Source organism: Castor canadensis, chromosome 4 (genome assembly GCF_047511655.1).
Source record: "Castor canadensis chromosome 4, mCasCan1.hap1v2, whole genome shotgun sequence".
NCBI lineage: Eukaryota > Metazoa > Chordata > Mammalia > Rodentia > Castoridae > Castor > Castor canadensis.
This window is the reverse complement of record NC_133389.1, coordinates 10,393,359-10,407,683: the sequence shown is the minus strand read 5'-3', so window position 1 is coordinate 10,407,683 and position 14,325 is coordinate 10,393,359. Positions and strand designations below refer to the sequence as shown.

Here is a 14,325-nt window from a genome sequence, read left to right as displayed (position 1 = left end):
CTTCATCTATTTATCCTTATAAGAGAACATTTGTGAAACTTCTCACATAATTGCTGATTGGTTTATTTCACTCATCTGTCTTATTAGTTTTGCTTCATGAATTTTGTTACTCTGTTATTAAATGCACATACAAAATAGTTTTGTTTTCTAGAGGACATTTTTCACCTAGATTAATTAACAAGATGGACTAGCTACCCTCAATAACTCCTTTGGATTCCAACAGCCTAACAATTTCTTCCTATATGCAAGTGGTCATGCTACTTGTTCCCTCTGCTTCAACACTGCCTTTTGTTCTCTTCCATCCCTGGACTCAAACACCTCCATTCCTACTGGGGAGTCCTTTCTAGTTAGGCATTATTTGATGCTACATCCCCCACCTCAAGAGGACACATGTCACAGTTCCTCAAAGGTGAGTCTCAACAATTTACTTCTTTTTAAATATATTTGTACCTTTTTAATTTTATCATTTTTACATTTGCTCACATGTGTATACATTGTTTGGGCTACCTCCCCTTCTCCCCACTTCCCCCCTGCTTCTGGGCAGAACCTGTTCCACCCTCTTGTTCTCCAATTTTGTTGAAGAGAAAAACAAAAGAGATAATAAAAAAGAAATAGCGTTTTTGCTAGTTTGATATAAAGATAGATATACAGAGATATTCCTAGTATTGCTTCTATGCACATGTGTACCGCAACCCATATTTATCTCTACCAGAACTCTTCACTACTTCGTAGTCCCTTTTCCATAGTGGCCTCTGCAATTTAAGGTTACTTTATTCACTCACCTACAGTGTGCACATAAACCACATTCAAGTTTCATTCCCTTTCCTTATTCCTCCCACTCACGTTCTCCTCTCAGTGTGTGACCCATGTCCAACAATATTACTGCATTTATTTTAGGTCTATAATCTTCATATGAGGGAGAACATGTGATTTTTGGCCTTCAGAACCTGACTAACTTCGCTTAAGATATTTTCTCCAGTTGCATCCATTTACTTGTGAATGACAAAAATTCATTCTTCTTTGTGGCTGAATAAAAGTCACATTTGTCATTAATTCATTTGTCGATAGTGGGGAATCTTGGCTATTTCTATAACTTGGCTTTTGTGAATAGTGCTGCAATAAACATGGGTATGCAGCTGCCTCTGGAATAACCTGAGTCGCATTCCTTCAGGTATATCCCTAGGAGTGTGATTGCTAGATCATATGGAAAATCTATGTTTAGTATTTTAAGAAGCCTCCATGTTGTTTTCTAAAGTGATTGTACTTGCTTACATTCCCACCAGCAGTATATGAGGGTTCAAAAAATCAATGAACTGTGAAGAAGTAGGCAACTGAATTAAACAGAACTTTTTCAAAGGAAGAAGTCCAAATGGCCAGAAAACACATGGAAAAATGCTCACCATCCCTGGTCATAAAGAAAATGTACATCAAAACCACACTAAGATTCCACCTCACTACTGTTAGAATAGCCATCATCAAGAACAGCAACACCACCAAATGTTGATGAAGATGCAGGGGAAAAATACAGACAGTATACTTCTGAAGGAACTCGAGAACAAGAGACTGTGGAAAATTAAATCCTCAAAAAAAATCCTACAGCTAGGAATTTTAAGAAGCAAGGGAAGAGAAAGAAATATGTAATAATTTTAGTCAAAGACAATATTCTGGATCCTAAAGTAAATCTTAAGATTAGAAGTTACAGAAAGTCTAGAGAGTAAACTAGTATCAAATGGGCAAAAAGCATATGACAGATACTGTTTGTTTCTTGGAGATTTCACATAATTCTCAACTGATTATGCATAAAGACATGCTATAGCTTGATAACTTCAGATACATTGCCTTTTTGTAGATTGTTTTTTGAGAAGATTTAATTGTGTAGTTCTGGTTTTAATATTTTAACCTTTGCTAGCATTTATATTTATGCAACATTTTTAAATAGAGCCTAAATACTTTGCTCTTTTCCTCTGTAATCAAAGTGAATTTTCAATTAAACATTCTTTCATAAAACAACATGTTTTTTTATTTCTAAATTGTTATTTAATAACTTCAATGTAAAGAGTATCTTTTGAACAAAAATTTGGCTTGAAGTTAATGTTCCTGACAAGAGACACAAAGTCAGCAAGTAGCTCTCAAAACAAAGAAGCACGCAATGAAAACACACATTTCCTGTTATCCTAACAATGTATTTTTGCTGGCAAAATAATCATCTTCAATATTTAACAGATCAGGTATATGTTAGGGAGCGACAAAAGCTTTAAAGCCCTATAAGCAGCCCTTAATCATTATATGCAATGCTTTAATAAAACACCTTACATTCAAATTTTTACTTTTTAATCATATTTTATTGGCAACAGTCAGTAGAAACTATAATACTTAAAGTTGCATATTTATTACAATGTCATGTAAACACTTGAAATGGAAAAACATGCAGATGCTTCTTTCTAAGAGACCTTATTAAAAAAGACCTACTTCAAAAATGAACTTTATTTTGAGGCACTTAAAAACCACTTAGATTAACTATTGTTAATTAACTTAGGAAAACTCTCCCATGGGAATTAAATCCATAAATGTACAGATGAAGAATGAAATGTGTTGAAACTTAACTTTGGTATATGCATCCTTCAGGGATATAAAATGGAATGAATGTATTTGAGATAGACCTTGCTCTGGGTTGAATGCTAGTGTTTTGGGCTTTTATCTTCTGCTCATCTTCTGAACTCGACTCTATGAAATGGAACAATTATTACTCTGGCCTCTCTCAGTTCTAGAATCATCCTTGTGATTTTCTTTAGAATTTTTCTTGTGGGTATCTTATAGTACCAACAAACAAACAAGCAAAATCCCTTCAACATCCTTTCCTTTACTGGACTAGTTCATCTGTCCCAGCCCCTCAAGTATACAACAGCTTCAGCAGCATATTGTATTTATTGAATTGGAATTAGTTTTGAAGCTTCTTTGTGTGCCTCATTCAACACAAAGGTCAATTTATGTCTTTAAATTTATCATCATTTTTATTAATTCTTCACAGGCCTTACGCCTAAACTCTTCATTTACACATGCTGAACAAGCATCATAACATTGACCTTTCTGATTTTCCTTCTCACCTCTTTCTTCTGTTCCAATATATTCTAAACCACCAGATGGTTCAACTGAAATAATGTTTAAACATTTACATTCCTGAGGAGACTGTGTGGGCTGCTGATTGATCTTTTTGAGAAATAGAGAAAGGAAGAAGATACCCATGAATTGACAGAGTAAAAATAATAACAAGAATAAAGGTGGAAACTAGAGCACTCAGACTTTTATTATTTTCAGGATTCAGAAAAGCTTCTTCATCTGATCAAAATCATCAAAACTAAGGACAACAGAAAGTTTCCACTTCTTTATGCTATTTCTATTTCTGGGGCATTGATTATAAGGTCTCCTCTTTCATATCTTTATCTGAGTTTTCTCTTTGTCTCAATGAAGGATTGCCCAAGTTGCTTATCTTTTTTAAAAAGCAACTCATTAGTTTTAGCCTTTTCTATTTTCTTTCTACTCTCTATTTCATTTATTTCTGCTATTGATGGTTTTCAACTGTGTTGTTTAATTTTCACATATTGGTGAATTACAAACTACCAAGACTGGATTATGGAGAAAAGAAAAATCTAGCCAGACCACTAAGGAGTAAGATGATTAAGGCAGTAAATTAAGATATCTTCCATAAAAGAGAAAGTCCAGATCTTATGACTTCACAAGGGAATTCTATCAAATTCACTATTCTTCCTTAAACTCTGCCAAAAACATTGAGAGGAGGACATTTTCAAACACATTAATGCTTGCACTACTTTGATATCAAAGGCAGATAAGGACATAAAAGAAAAGAAAAATATAAGCCAATATCTCTGATGAACACAGATACAAAACCCCTCAATAAAATGTTAGCAAACAGTTCAACAGCACAATAAGAGCATCATACACTGCCATGGAGTGGCATTAATCCCTGGGATGGAATGGTGGCTCACTATACAGAAATCAGTAAATGTGACACACAACATCAACAGAATTAAGAAGAGAAACCACATGACCACTTCAATACATATAAAAAATAATTTGACAAAATCTAACAATTGTATGAAGAAAACTGTCATCGAACAAAGTACAAAGCAACAATGTAAAGGTCAGCTATGACAAACCCATAACTAATGTCTTACTCAACGGTGAAAAATTCAAAGCTTTTTCTCTAATATCAGGAACAAGAGAAGGATGTCTCCTTTTGCATTTTCTAATAAACATAGTTATCAAAATTCTAAGTAGAACAATTACGCAAGAGAAAGGAATAAAATGTATTCAAATTGGAGACAAGAATTGAAACTCTCCTTGTTTGCACGTGGCATGATCTTAATATAGAAAACTGTAAAGATTCCACCAAGAAAAACTGTTAGAACTAATAAAAGTAAATTAATGGATACAGCATAAAAATTAGTTGCTTTTTTATCTACTAGCAACAAACTATCCATAAAAGACAGAAAATTTCATTTAAAGCATTCAAGTGGAATACAATGACTGGCAACAAATTTAGACAAAGTGCTGAAAGGTCTGTACATTAAAACCTATAAAATGTGGAAGGAGCCTCAAATAAAGGGAAAGGTACCCTGTGTTCATAGGTTGGCAGAATTAATGTAGAAATGTCTGTCTTACCCAAAATGGTTAACAAATTCAATCTGCAGTCAATGAGAGACTGCACATTCTGTAGAGATGTGTAAACAAAGACTGACTAAAACTGGACCGTTTATATCATGCTTATGGGCTGGTGTTCTAAATAGGACATTTATTTAAAAAGTTTTATTGATTAAAACATTCATTGCTCCTATGTAACAGGTAACAGCTGGTATGTATTCATTTGTAATAGATATACATCTATGATCATGTTTCTTTTGTAGATAATTAAACCTAAATATTCTGATTCAAAGAATTTGAAACACACAGCATTAATCTTCTAGAAACAGCCATGAAATACATTTTAATTTCTGGGATTTATTATAATAATTTAAATGTCAATCATCTTATTTTGTTCAAGGTTTTTCTTAATCGTTTGTACTTCTTTTGCTTTATGTTAAAGAATCTTTTCAAAATGAAATTATTAAAAACTGTCCTTTGCTCAACTGTGAGCATGGGCAGTTTGAATGACATGACCGCCATGTGTTTTCCAGATGAATATGTGCAGAAGCTTAGTTTTGAAGAAATCATTGACAGGATTGTTTGGTAAATTCATAAAAAGAAACCCAATGTTACTTTTAATATTGCAGAACATCCATATGAATTTATAATTTTATATTTAAAATGCATTAATATGATTAATTATTGAATAATCTACTTAAGTTCTCTTTACGACCTGTGATTTTTGATTTCTTTATCTTATTCATTTTATTAGAATGATTTTTTTACAATGTTCAATAAAATATTGTTGTCATCTGCATTTTGTTTCTGGTTATTGTGCTTTTCTTCATATTTTTTGCTTTCCTTTGTAAATACAGATAAGAGATATTATTAAGTGATCCACAGCAAGTCTCAAATACATTAGGCACACCATTTCTCCAAATTCATTTTCTTGTACAGAAATTTGGCAATTTATTTATGTGTGATCTAAATTTAATTAAGTCTGAATATTTATTTTTATTGTACTTTTTACTTTCCACATTTCTTGCATTTTCTTAATCCTGAGCCATTCATGTTTTCAATACCACAAACATAAAATGACAAAAATAGCAAAAGGGCACTCTATTGATCTATTAATTCATAACAGAAAAGTTTCTTGAAAACTTCCTATGTGCTATTGTTATTTTATTATTCTTTCTTTTTATGATTTTATTGGAAGAATAAACCTATTCTTCTGATAGGCCTGTGAATAGCCACCTTCACTCTATTGAGATAGATGAGGTATGTTTCAAGCATAGAAGTATCTACTGAATACAATTATAAATGATCCAATTAATGATTAATTGATTTCTTTGTTTTCCAACCAAATCTATTGTCTGATCCCAGGCTAATTATATGCATAAGTCAAATGATTTCTGAAAACTTTCCTCCACATTAACAGTTGAAATTATAAATCCTTTTTCTTCACTCTATAGCTTTTATGAAATATATTACTCAGAATCATATTATACTATACCTTATGTATTCTTATTAAACCATGCCTACATTGTGATTACATATGAACATACAGATTTCCCCCAAACTAGAATAAACAATAAGTACATTTTGCCATGTTTCTTCCCTTAAGCCTTTCAAATAGAAAAAATAAAGTGTACTCTTTGTGTTGCCATAACAGAATCCTGATATCATAAAATTTATTTTAAAAAGAGAAAATATATATCTCACCATTCTGAAGGCTGGAAAACTCATGATCAAGACAGTGACATCTAAGGAAGGCCTTCCTGCTACGTCTTCACATTGCAGAAGGCAGAAAGGGAACTAAGAGTATATTAACTCTGAGGAGCTTTTTCTACACTGGCATTATTAATATATTCACAAGGACTTATGACCTAAATATTTCCCAAAACACACCATTTCTCAACATTGTGGCATTGGTGATAAATTTGCCATGACTTGAGATTAAAGGGACACATTCAAACCATAGCAAACAGTATCAGCCAGATATTTCTCTTTTTAAAAGCATTTTTCAAAGGCTTTTTTGTGATACCAGTAATTGAACTGAACTAGGCAAGCTCTGTACCGCTTAAGCCATGCTCCCAGGTGTCAGCCAGACATTTCTTCATTAGGTACTTGTAAACATTGTTTCTGTTCTCCTAGAGTGTATCTGTTTATATCCACAGTATTAAATTTTTTTTACTTTTCTTCAATGTTCATTTATTCTCTTCATTTTTGACTGAACTCACTATCCAAAGAATGTGTTTAAACTGTAATATGCTTCCAGTAACTTTCAGTTGATACCTTCACATATCTATGGATGCTGCTTAACTTGCATGTACCTATTTCTAGTCCTGTCACAGTTGCAGTTTTGCCCAAAATTTATAACTTCTCTTTAACTCAGCTTTCTTTTTTTCATGTTCTCTATATTTTCTTCTTAGTTTTCTAACATATTTGATTTTTTCAGCATTTTTATTAATTTATTTAATTTTTGTGCTGGGTGGGGATACATTTTAGCATTTACAAAGGTTTTTACAATGTATCAAACATATCATACTTGAATTCACCCTTCTACTGCTCTCCCTCATCCCACCTCCTCCAATTATTTCTAAAGTAATAATGAAGGATGTATAAATGATCATTTGGGAACTAGGGTCTATATTCAAATATTAACTCTAAAATTGCTAAATATTTTCCTGTAGGAGTGTAACAACGGTATAACAACTATATCACTGAAGATATAGAAAACAGTAAGGGAGCTTTTTTTCTGTATAAAAAAGTGCTTGAAGCCAGGTAGCATGGACCACAATAGTAATCCTACCTACTTGGGAAGCCGAGAGGGGGATTAGTGCAGTTCAAGGCAAAAAAGAACACATGTCAACCAATGAAAAGCTGAGTGAGGTGGCATATGTGCCATACCTGCTACTGGAAGCATAAATATGAGCACTCAGTTCCAGGTTGCCCCAGGTATCAACATGAGACCTTTTTGAAAGTACTAAAGAAAAGATGGTTATGGCTCAAGTGGTAGAGAACCTGCCTAGCAAGTGTGAGGCTCTGAATTCAAACCCCAGTGCCACCAATAAAAAAGTACTTGAAAAAATTATAAGTAGAAAATTCTTTACTTATTCATGAACAAGCTCACAGCTTCAAGAAACTGGGCAAATGGCATAAATATAAAGAAATCCTTATCAAACCTCATTAAACTTCTGAAAGTTAAAGATCATGAAAAAATTCTGAGAGCAGTTACAGAGAATGATATTTTACAAATTGAGGGAAAACATTTGAAGGATGAGGGTTTTCTTATGGAAAACCATAGAACACAGAAGTAACCTACACAAAATTTTCAAGTATTGAAGGAGAAAAACTGTTAATCCAGACAGAATTCTACATCCATCAAAAATGCTGTTCAGAAATGAAGCTGAAATCAAAACATTCTCAGATAAAGGAAAACTAAGACAGTTTTCATGGAGAAATTACTTTAAAAGCATGATTGAAGGATGTTCCTATAGTAAAGATAAAAACAAATAAGGGCTAGTGAATGTGGACAAAGATGAATACAAGAGAATAAAATACGGTAGCTATATCTTGAGAAGCAGGGGTCTATTTTCTTGAATCAATGACTGGAGAAAAACTTAAAAACTCTCCCACAGACTATGAAAAAATAATTTATGTTACATAAAATCTGACCACTCTTTGTACCTTGGAAAAACTAGGAGACTTTAACTCTGGGCTCAACATGTAAAGTACAAACATGGTTGTGTCAGGTACAAGTGAGTTGGTCCATATGAAGTTTTGAAATGTCCTGGATATATTGCATCTGGATGGGGAGACAGGATGTAGTGCAGTTTTTAAATTTCTGTAGTCAGACTGGAATTAAGAAGCACCATCTTTTGTTTATTGGTCGATATGCCCAGTGACCATACTGACATATCAGCAATCAAAACTTCAAATCATCAGTATTTTGAGAGAACTTTCTCAGGTCTCATTGGATTTAGGTTTCCACTTCACTATCTGTGTGATCTGTATGAGAAGACATATTTCTAAGCATTTTCCCTTTCCATTAAAAAGAAAGAGTTTTTTTTTCTAACAGTAGCATTGTCATGTGTTGAATATGTATTTGGAAAGTGGTAAATAAATGAATACTTAATTGGCTAATGCATGCAATGAGTGATGCAAAATAGTGCTGAGTAAAAATGGACTATCTGAGGAAAAACAAAGGAATAAGAAGAAAAATAAGCCCTTTCTATCATGAAGGAAAAGGGCCACCCCAGTTAAGTTCTTATCCCAAATTCTTTTCGCCTCATTGAAATTTTGTATTTTCATTTGCAGTTGTGCTTTCTGGCAACTTTGTTAAGAATTCTGAGTAGTGCTTGGAATGCAATATAATTAAGCATGTAATTATCCACCAATTTGTTTTCCCATGGCTCCTAATATTTAAGGTATAGTTATTAGGTACAAATTTTTAAAAATAGATGGTCAGTGACATGTTAAAACACATGCCCAGATTAACACAGCTAGAAAGAACTTTTTTGCATATTCAGGTAATATTGCCACAATATTACAGATCAGAAAATTAAGGCACAGAAAAGGTGAATGGCTTATCCACAGTACAAAATGTTTTATTAAGCCACATCTATCTGGTCACTTAATGCTTCTGAATTCCATCTTCTGTTTTGTAAAATAAGGAAAAAGACCATATGTTAGATTTGTGGATCAGATAAGTTAATTTTCTCTCCAAAATGTTCAGGAACATAACAATATGTGTTTAACAATTGTATGGTAACAAAAGGAGAGATTTTTTTGGACCATGGCAATGTTGCAAATCACTTTTAATTAGCACTGAACTTAAACTTTTTATATAATTATTGAATGTGATTTCAATGATGAAATTCTAATATCAAGAAAAATTGGATTGTTATGTCATGTAACATTAACTAGTATTTCCATGTTTTTAATAGACCTGGGCAAATATTAAATTGAATGAATTATTGAGTAATTTTAATGACCTAGATGATTTCTGAGTGGATTATAGCAATAAAAGAAAACATATGCAAAATCATGGAGCTATAATGTATATATATATTTTAATGTGTATGTTCTTATTTTTAAAGATTTATATTTAATAAAACTCAAATAATGATGAAAATTCAATATATGAGGATCTTACAACATGTTATCAATTTTAATTATATCTTAAACCTGAGGTTGCAAACTGAATGATGCAGTGCTATAACCACATTTTTTGTGTTTGTAGATATACACATAAGGGAATATTAAATTTATTAGTCCAAAGAATGTTATAAGTGGCAAAAAGAGAAGAAATAGTGTTTTAGATGAGAAGAGAATTAACACTTTAGATACAAAGTTTCTAAGACAGCAAGGTCTGCACTTGAACAAGCAGTAAAAATGTCTTTTGTTTATTCTGTCCATAGAGCAGAGGTTCTTCCCTAGGGATCCTATTAACAGCCTATGCTTTTTTCTGATACTTGAATCAATACATAGGAAAAAGAAAACCAGAGAAATAAGAAAATGCTCACTTCTGGACATGCTAAAATTTCCAATATGTATCATTAAATCTTCCATCACTTTGGGTAGCATCAGTCAAGAAGATAGTTTCTTCTTACTTTTCAAAGCCTAGGTTTTTATTGAACTCTATCTAATCCAACTTCAAAGTCTCTGAAACTAGGACCCAAACTAAGAAAAATTAATCATTCAAAATGCTCTGTAGAACCACACTCTTGGTGGCATTTTTGGATCATTGGACCACACAAAACTCCCTCTCTCACCTACAAATCCAAATATGGGACTTGAGAGTGACAGATGCTAGAAATGATTATTAAATCAATTAGTTTGAGCACTGTTAGGGAAAACTACATTGGGTAAGTAATACTGTGAGTCCCTAATTGTGCTTATATTGAATTGTCCCTAATTCAATATAAGATGTTTTCATGTAACTGAATCCTATAAATATAAGGAAAGTAATAATTATAACAACAAGATAAATTGGAATTTGGGAAATGAATGGATTACCTTATAAAAGTAAAAATATTGAAAACAAAAAAAGTTCAGAAATAAAAACTACTACATGTTGGTTTCAAAGACAGGAGCTTAAGAAAAGACAATTTTAAAATGAAGGTGAAAAAGACACTAGAAAAAATACATATCCAAAAGAATACAGCAGGTATGAAACACGAGAAAGAAGAAATAAGTATGTAAGATAAATTCTTGTGCATTCAGAAAGTGTGTTCAATTTACCGCAAAGAATAAGAAATCAGATTTTCTTCAGATTTTAAAAGCAACACAGCATCAGAACAAATTGAAGTAACATTTAAGTACCATTAAAGACAAAAATGGAAACTAAATATATTAGCTGTTGAAGAAATTATTTTTCTTTGGAAAGGCCACAGATAAATTATCATGATCATGCAAAAACAAAAAAATCATATTTCTGTGGGTCTTTCTTGAAGAAACTATTAGAGATGAAATGTCAAGCAACAAAAAATAAGTAGAGAAACCCTAAGGTTAGTGTTCATGAGAATTAAATCTATTTACCTTAGATGAAAGCAAAATAATGGTTTTAAGGAAAAAAACCACTCCACTTAATGGCTGTATGCTATAATAGTCTAGGAATAAGATAACTTGCAATAAATGGTAAAGATGGTGCGAAGAATACTGGAGAGGTAGGATCTGCTTCCTGATTGCTGATAATTTTTGAATAAGTGCTAAAAAACTGTATGTCAAATCACAGCTTGGATAAATTGGAAAAATAATGTGAAACAAAGTTAGTTAAAATTTCTATTCTTCATTAAGGGTAACCAATAGAATAATAACTAATTTTTAAAAAACCACATTCACCCACGATGGAACATGACTTCAGTAGTTTTCAAACTACAGCAGGAATAATAACATAAGTAAATAGAAATATTTTATTGAAGTGAGTCTAGGCTCTCGCATGTCTTATGAGCTGAACTGAGTATCCCCCAAATTCTCATGACAGTCTTAATCCCTAGTAATTAATAAAGTAACTGTACTTGGAGACAGGGATTTTAAAGAAGCAATTGAGTAAAAATTACATCTTTAGAGTGGACTCTGGTCCAGTCGGACTGATGGCCTTACCAGAAGAGGAAATTTTCAGTAGAACTCGAGCAGTTCAGCAACCAAGTCAAAGGATTGACAAATGGGACTACATGAAATTAAAAAGCTTCTGCACAACAAAAGAAATGGTCTCTAAATTGAAGAGGTTACCCATAGAATGGGAGAAAATCTTTGCTACCTATACATCAGACAAGGGACTGATAGCCTGAATAAACAGGGAGCTCAAAACACTAAAATCTCAAGAAGTCAATGACACAATAAAGAAATGGTCAAATGATCTGAACAGAACTTTTTCAAATGAAGAAGTCCAGATGGCTAAAAAACACATGAAAAAATGCTCACCATCTCTGGCTATAAAAGAAGTGCAAATCAAAACCCATACTAACATTCCACCTTATTCCTGGTAGAATAGCTATCAGCAAAAACACCACGAACACAAATGTTGGCAAGGATGTGGGGAAAAGGAACCCTCATACACTGCTGGTGGGAATGCAAGCTAGTGCAACTACTATGGAAAACAATATGGAGTGACCTTAAAAAACTAAAAATAGATCTGTCATATGATCCAGCAATACCACTCCCAGGGATATACCTGAAGGAATATAGGTCAGTTTACAACAAAGGCATCTTCACTCCCATGTTTATTGTAGCGCTATTCACAATAGCTAAGCTATGGAAATAACCAGTATGCCCCACTACTGATGAATAGGTTAAGAAAATGTAGTATTTATATACAATGGAATTTTACTCAGCCACAAGGAAGAATGAAATTTTGTCATTCACAAGTAAATGGATGGAACTGGAGAACATCATCTTAGGTGAAGTTAGCCAGGTTTAGGAGGCCAAAAATCACATGTTCTCCCTCATATGCAGATTAGAGACCTAAAACAAATACAGCAATATCATGGGACACGGGTCACACTAAGGGGAGGCTATGCACAGAAAAGATAGGGCAAGCAAAAGAAACCTAGAACTTGAATGTGGTTGGTGTGCTCACTGTATATTGAAATCTTAAACTGGCTGGGGCTATCATGGGACGTGGAGGAGGGAGTAGTGAAGAGGACTGGTAGAGATGAACGAGTTGGGGTTGTAAATCACATATGCTTGGAAACAACACAAGAAAACTCTATGTGTAGCTATCTTTATCTCAAACTAGCATAAACGTATTTCTCTTTTTATCTTTTATGTGTTTTCTTCGACTCAATTGGAGAACAGGAGAGCAGAACAGGTTCTGTGGAATGGAGGGGTTTGGCACCAGTGGGAGGTGTTGGGGAAAGGGATAGTTGGATAAATATGGTGCAAATAGTGTATACACATGTGTATAAATGCAAAAATGATACCTGGTGAAACTGTTCCAGGAATTGTTGCTGGTGAAGGAGAGCAGTGAAGGGGTGAGTTCAAATATGATATATTTGATACATTGTAAGAACACTTGTAAATGCCACAATGTACCTCCACCCAGAACAACAACAAAAACAACTGGACACAAAAAGAGCCACTATGGTGTCACATAAGCAGAGGAATGGTCTGAGGAAGGCACAGCAGGAAGAGTGCCATCTTCAAGTCAGGGAAAGAGGCCTGGAGGAAGCCAGCACCGTGAGAAAATAAATGTCTGTTGTTTAAGCCACCTAGTGTGGGGCACTCCATATGGTATTTCTAGCAAACTATTATACCTGAAATTGGCTCTTCAGATTTAGTGAAACTATTCCTTCAATTTCTCTGTTTATCCTTGTTTCCCACCAAACATAAGTTTTCTCATCTTTCTTTGTTTTTATTTTATTAATATCATTATCAGTAGTAGTAGTATTAATTACTGTTATTGATGGTACAGGGTTTTTAACACAGCGTTTTGCACTTGCTAAGCAAGGCAAGCACACTCTACCATGTGAGCTGTGCATACAGTGCTTCTGGTTTTAGATATTTTCCAGATAGGGTCTTGTGCTTTCTGCCCAGGCCATCTTCACACTGTGATTCTCCTACTTTGTCCTCCTGTGAAGCTGAGATTACAGATGGGAACCACCACACCTAGCTTATTTATTGAGGATAGGGTTTTGTTAACTTTTTTTTTTTAGCCTTGAGCTGGCTTCAAACAACTGTTCTACTTCTGTCTTCCAAGTAGCTAAGATTACAGGTGAGAGCCACTATACCCAGCCCAGCATGGTTTTGTTTTGTTTTGTTTTAATAGAAAATCATTCCTTTTATTTTTGGGCTGGTACCAGAGTTTAATCTTAATGCCTGGTGCTTGTTGGGAGTCACATGATTCTACACCCCTCATATTGGTGGAATCCGTCATATTGATTCCACCATTTAACAGTATGCCAGCTTTTGTGTTGAGATGAGGTCTCACTAGCTTCGCACAGTCTGGACTCAACGTGGAACTACAGATCTCTGCCTCCTGAGGAGCTGGGAGTACATGGTAGGGTTGCCAGCCCATCTTTATTTTCTTAAAGAAATTGGGAATATGATTAAGGATTGAGAAAACAATTTACCAATTATAAACAAAGCACAAAAGGCAAAGCACAATTTTAGTGACAAGCACTATCACTTATGCAGTTGGCTGATACAACATTGCTTGTTTAAGGCAGAGAATAAAGAAGT

General features: G+C 33.7%; 1 long non-coding RNA gene across 1 annotated transcript in view; it reads right to left on the bottom strand.

Annotated features, from left to right (window-relative positions):
• Window positions 1-6,486, bottom strand: part of LOC141422326 (uncharacterized) — a 99,717-nt gene extending 93,231 nt beyond the window's left edge. Inside the window, exon 1 of the long non-coding RNA XR_012446879.1 lies at window positions 6,364-6,486. This is a non-coding gene — a long non-coding RNA (uncharacterized lncRNA). The remainder of the gene's footprint in view (window positions 1-6,363) is intronic.
• Window positions 6,487-14,325: the final 7,839 nt, after the last annotated feature.